General features: G+C 74.1%; 1 protein-coding gene across 2 annotated transcripts in view; it reads left to right on the top strand.

Moving 5' to 3' along the window:
- The first annotated feature begins 339 nt into the window (after nucleotides 1-339).
- The window catches only part of DNMT3A (DNA methyltransferase 3 alpha), a 41,962-nt gene continuing 36,301 nt past the window's right edge, over nucleotides 340-6,000 (top strand). For both annotated transcript variants that reach the window (XM_054820015.1, XM_054820014.1), the window contains exon 1: nucleotides 340-516. The gene's annotated coding sequence lies outside the window, so the exon portion shown is untranslated. The remainder of the gene's footprint in view (nucleotides 517-6,000) is intronic.

Genomic DNA, 6,000 nt, shown 5'->3' with positions numbered 1-6,000 from the left:
GCTCGACCCGGTCTGGCCCAGCATGGTTCAGCCCGGCTCAGCTTGGCACTGCACCGCCCAGCCTGGCTTGGCTCAACTTGGCCCAGTCCAGCTTGGCTTGACACTGCACAGCCCTCGACTACGCTTGGCTCGGCCCAGCCTGGCTTGGCTTGGTCCAGCACGGTCTGGCTTGGCACGGCACGGCACGGCTTGGCTTAGCCGGGCTCACCAAGGCCCAGCCCAGCGCGGACCGGCCCAGCCCAGCTGAGCCCCGGGCACCCTGGCACAGCCCGGTCCGACACCGCCCGCAGCTGTTTTGCCCCGGCCCGGCTCGGCTCGGCCCGGCCCGGCTGGGCTGGACTGCGCTCGGCGCGGCCCGGCAGGCGCTAGGACCGCGCGGCGGGCGGGCGGCGGGCGGCGCGGCTCGGTGCTGCAGTGGAGGCGGCGGCGCTGCGGGAGGAGGCCTCGCCGGGCAGCGCAGCGGCGGCGGCGGCTCGGCACGGCTCGGCACGGCGCGCCGGGCCCGCACCGGCCCAGGTAACGGCCCCGCGGCGGCGCGGACACGGGTGGCCACCGCGGACCCCCGGGACGGGGCACCCCCCCCCCCCCCCGCCTCGGCACGGCTCGGCTCGGCTCGGCGGGACTCGGCTCGGTTCGGCACGACTCGGCTCGGTTCGGTTCGCCTCCGTTCGCTTCGGTTCGGCTCCGTTCGGCTCGGCTCGGTTCGGTTCGGCTGGGCTCGGCCCGGCCCGCAGAGCCCGGCGAGCGGCCCGCACCCCCCGCGGACACCCCCGCCCCGGCCGTTGCGTGTGTCCGTCCGTCCGTCCCGTCCCCCCCCCCACCCCGGCCCGGGGGGCGTCGCGGCGGCGGGCGGGGGCTGCGGCGGGGCCGGGTCGGGCCGGGGGGGCGCAGCGCCGAGCAGGAAAACATGGCAGCGGCCGGGCCGCCACCCGCCGGGCCGGGCCCGCGTCGCGCCCCCCCCCCCCCGCCCCGCTCCCGGCCCCCCGCGGCCGCCCCCGCTCCCGGCCCGGCCCCGCTCGGCGGGCGGGGGTGGTGGCGGCGCGGCCCGGCGGGCCCGGCCCCCGCTCCCCGCGGCGCCGCCGTGTCCTTGAGCGCCGCGCCGGGCGGCTGAAGGGCAGCGCGGGGCCCCGGCCCGTTCCCGCTCCCCCGCTCGGGGGGGTGTCAGCGCCGTGTGCGCCCCCGGCCCCGTCCCACCGCCCGGCTGCGGGGACCCCCGGGGCGGAGACCCCCGCTGGGGCCGGGGGGTGCTCCCTGCCCGGTGCGGGGCCGCTGCCCGCAGCCCCCGGCCCGGCGCCGCTCCCGCGGCCGGTAGCGGAGCTGCCCCGGGGACCCCGGGCGGGCAGGCGCCGGCCGAAAGTTTCATTTTCCGGAGCCAAAGCCCCCGCGGGCAGCAGAGGAGCCGCAGCCCCGGCGGGGAGGGGGCGGCGCGGGGCAGAGGCCTGGCAGGGTGCTTGGGGCTGCCTGCCCGCTGCCTGCCCGCTGCCTGCCCGGCTCCCTGCCCGCTGCCCGGCTCCCTGCCCGCTGCCCGGCTGCCCCGGCTCCCCCGGCCCCGGCGGGGCTGCAGCTGGGCCGCCCGCTCGCTTCCCCCTTCCCTCTCTCTTTATTTTTTCTCTCCCCCCTCGTTTTCGGGTGTTCGTGTGCGCGAACCTGTGGGCAAATGAAATTTTCCTCTTCGCTCAGTTCCTCTTTCTTTATTTCTTCCCTTTGTGTGACGTAGACGGTGTCACCACGGGATTGGCGTTCGGTGCTTGCATTGCTGCGCCGAGTGCGCGCTGGCAGGAGACGGCCGCGACGGCGGGCGCCCGCGTCCTGCCCGGCTGCACCGGGGGCTGCGCCCCTCGCCCAGCCCGGTGGGGACACCCGGACGGGGAGACCCGGACCAGCCCCGAGCGAATCCCCCCGAAGCCGGCGGCCGCGGGGAGCCGGAGGGGAGCGCGTGTTGTCGTACCCGGCGGCTGCTCCCGGCAGCTCCCGCGCCTGCACTGGCCTTTCGTGCTGAGTCAGCTCGAAACTTCCTAGCGGGAGCCGCTTTTCGTGACACGCAGCGCCCGCCGCCTCTCGAGGAAAGGCGGGATGCCGGTGCCCGTGCCGCTGGCCGGCTGGCGAGGCTGCGGCCCAGGCGTTCCCCCGGCTGCCTACGTGACCGCCGGGCACAGGCGACGTCCGTGCCTGAAATCCGTCCATGGCCGCTGCTTTGCTCCTGCTTCGCCATCGGGGCCGCGGCAGAGCCGCCGTGCCACTCCTCCGGGCCGTGCCGGGGCGGCCGCTCGGGGACATTCAGGTGGTGGTTTTCGTACGGGTATTTTTAGGACTGCACATCTGCGCGTCCCTGCCCGACGCCTTCCCACGGGCTCTGCCCTGCCTGCACCGCTGCCTGTGCCGCTGCCTGCCTGCCTGCCTGCCCCAGGCAGACCGGGCCGTTAGCGAGCGTGCGGCACCCTGCGGCACCCAGAGGGGAAAGCGCGTGGGCTTGCCAGCTAACTGCCGGCACGCGTGTGCATGTGCCCGGGGCGCCGTTTGCCAGGTGCACGCGTGCCCCGGCAGCTCCGGCTGCGCGGGAGGAGCCGGTGGTGTTTGGGCGTGCGGTTTCGCGAGGACAGAGCTGGCGTTCGCTCTCTGGTTTGCCGCAGGAACCCGCTCGCCCTCGAGGCCCTGCGTCCGTTTGGGGTTTTAACGCCGGCCGAACCGACCTGCGGAGCGGGACTCCCGCCGGTGCCACCGCCGTGGCGTGGGGCAGGGATTCCTGGGGCCGTGCCGGGCAGCCGGGGCCCAGAGGGGCGTCGGGCCGAGCCGCCGTCCCGCTTCCCCACCGCGCTCGTGCCGCGGGGCTCGGCATGCGCCGCCGGTTGGGCCTGTTCCCGCGGTTAACCGCCCTTCCCAGTTCAAAGCCCGTGCCTGACTGCCGGTTTGAATTGCCCCGGCTCCCTGGCTCGGCCCCCGGCCCCGCTCCGCTGCCAGCTGGAGGTTCTCCGTGGTGCCCGGGGCTCTGCCCGCAGCGGCCCTCGCTCGCCGTACTCACACCGTCTCTTGGCCTTCGTCCCCCCGACACGCTGAGCGCGTCGGGCTCCTCGGCTCTGGGCTGCGAGGCGTTCCCGGAGCTCTGGGAGCTCGCTCGCCGCTCCTTCGTGAAGCCCGACGGGTTTGCACCGTCCCGCCTGCAAAACGGCACCGCGTCCCGGTGCCGGGCCCTCCCACGCATGTGACCGTCCCACGGGCGGTTTCGTCTGACCCCGGCCCTCGTTAGCGCTCCTGCTTTGCAGGATCAGGCTCTGGGGCTGTGCTTGCGTTTGCTCGTGGTGCGGCTTAGCAGTGCAGGGCAGCACATCGCTCCCCGGGGTGCGGCGCGTCGTTTCCCGGGGTGCCGCGCCGCGCATCGTTCCTCGGGGCACGGTGCAGGGCCCTACGTTGCTCCGTGGGGCGCAGTGCTGTGCCGTGCGTCGCTCCCCGGGGTGTAGTGTGGGGCCGGTTCGGTGGTGCCAACAAACCTGGGGTCTCCCCTCCGCACGTGGTCTGGTTTTGGCGCCTGCTGTGAGCACACCCCGGCGTTCCCCGGCACCTCGTCCCCCCGAAACCCCGGTGGGAGCTGGCAGCGGTTCCCGGGCGGCTGCGGCGAGGGCAGGAATTGCCGCACGTGTGGCCGGGCGGGCGGCCGCTTCCCTGCCCGCCACGTGCACCCCCGAGCAGCGTGGCCAAATATTTTGCTCGTAAGTTATAATTACGGGGGATGAGGTCAACGCTTTGCCCACGACGGTGGTTTCGGCGCAACCATCTGTTTGGAGGCGATCGCAGGGGAGCTGCCGCCGCTCGGCTAAATTTTGCACCCTGGTTTGGGGAGCAAGGGGGGGGGGGGGGGGATGCCCACCCCGTCCCCGGTTGCCCCTGCCAGCAGCACCCCCGCCGCGGTGGGGCTGTGGGTGGTGGTGGGGGGGGGGAGCACCCACCGTGAGTCAGGGGTGGGGGGGCGCAGGGGGTGTGGGGGGGGTGACTCACGGCCGCGGCTCCCGTCCCCTCTGAGTCAATCCTGAACTTCTTCCTCGGCGCTGGGAGGGAGGAGGAGGAGGAGGAGGAGGAGCGCGGCTGCCCGGGGGTGGCGGTGACTCAAAGTGACAACAACAATAATAATACGCTGCGGCACTTGTCACGGGAGAGGCGTTTGGACGGGGTCCCTCGTGCGTCCCCACCGCCGAAGGCGGTGGGGACGCACGAGGGACCCCGTCCAAACCCGGTGGGTGTCACCGCGTCGGGGGATGCTGCATGTGGGGTCACGTTAGGACAGGGAGGGGGGGACTGTGGTGAAGGTGTCACCTGCCGCCGGCACGGGGGGTTGTCGGGGACCCCGCTTGCCATCACCTAAAATGGCCGTTTGGGTTTCTGCGGGTTGCCGGCTGCGGCACGGTAACGGCGGGTGCCAGCGAGGTCCCTAAATGTTAAAAAAAAAAAAAAAAAAAAAAAAAAAAAAAAAGGCGGGTTTTTGGTTGGGGTTTTTTTTTTTTTTATGTCAACACGGCGTGTCTCATCCATCCATCGCAGGTAACCTACTTTGAAACGCCTCTGCCGTGCGGCGAGCGTGACTCGCCGGGGCCCTGCCGTGCGGGAGCGGCACGGCGCGGGTTGGGGCTGCCGGTTCCCCCGCTCGCCGTCAGCCATAAGGTCAGCCCGAGCGGTTAAATAGGGAGGCAGGAGGGAACGCGGCGAGTCCCTCCCTGCGCTTCGGCGGTGAACGCTGGACGAGGGGTCTGTCCTCCCTTCACCGCCGCCAAACCGCTGCGGCGGCGATGGGGATGATGCCCCGGCGCTGCGGGAGGAGGGTCTCGGCGGCCTAGCGCGGGGGCACGGCGCCGCAGCCCCCCGTCCCGTCCCAGCCCGCCAGGGTGGGCGAGCCTCGGCCCGGTAAGAGCGGCGGGGGAGCGGGGACGGTGCCGGGGGCCGTGGCAGGACCCCGCACGTACCCTTCGCGGCGGGGCCACGCTCGCCGTACGGTGCCGGCGGTGGGGCCGGGGGAGCGGGAGGCAGCCGGTGCCGCCGGCTTCTCCCCGTCTTTGTTCGGCAGCCGCCGGCCCGGGGCTGCCGCGGGGTTTGTACGCAGCCCAACTATTTTTAGTGCGTTTGGAGACCATGTTTGCTGGAAGCGAATCAAAGCCCGCGAGCTGGCCCTTCGGCAGCGCCAAGCGGGGCGGCTCACGGCTGCACGCTTCCCCGGGCACCGGGGATGCCGGGGTGGGGGGTGAGGGAGGGTCACCTGCCCTCCGGGGCTGCCGGAGGGACCCCGGTGCGGTGGGGCTGGGCTGGCGGGCCGCGGGCGGCCGAGCCATTTTCCCGGGCTGCGGGGAGGCGCAGGCAGGCGCCGGCGGCAGCACCGCAGGGCAGCGCAGGCAGGGACCCGCCGGGCAGCGGGGACGCCGGCACCCCGCGGCACCCTTGGGTGCGGGGGGATCCCCGGGGGTGGGGTGCCCGGGTGCAGCCGGGGTGTCCCCGGGCGCTTCCCAGCGGCACGTGTCCTCCCGTGCCCGCAGCCGGGGCTTTGCCGAGGCGCAGCGCGGCGGGAGCAGGGCCGGGGGGCTCCGGAGGGCACGGGCAGGGACGCGGGGCCGAGGTGCCACGCCGCGCTGCGCCGAACGGCACGCCGTGCCACGCTGTGCCGAACAGCGTGCCGTGGCGCTGGGGGCACGGCAGCTGCCGGACGGGTGCCTGCAGCGGCAGCGTGTGGGTGCTCGGGGTGCTCGGAGCCAGCCCCGACTCCTCACCGAGGGGCTCCGCAGGGAGCGGGCACGGGCAGGCCCTGCGCGGCAGAGGGCCGGCACGGACGGTGCCCCGGGAGGGGGCCAGGCACCCGGCCTCCCGCCGGCGGCTCCCGAGCTGGCGCAGCAGAGGGACGGGGAAGCCCTTCCCTGGCCCCCACCTGCTGGCGTGGGGCTGGGGGGGGGGCAGCCTGCACCCCCGGGTCCCATCCTGCACCCAGCACCCCACACCGCTGTCCTGCACCCCCGGGTCCCATCCTGC

The sequence above is a fragment of the Grus americana genome, chromosome 3 (genome assembly GCF_028858705.1).
Source record: "Grus americana isolate bGruAme1 chromosome 3, bGruAme1.mat, whole genome shotgun sequence".
NCBI lineage: Eukaryota > Metazoa > Chordata > Aves > Gruiformes > Gruidae > Grus > Grus americana.
The sequence above is the reverse complement of the archived record's forward strand: the minus strand, read 5'-3'. Positions and strand labels throughout refer to the sequence as shown.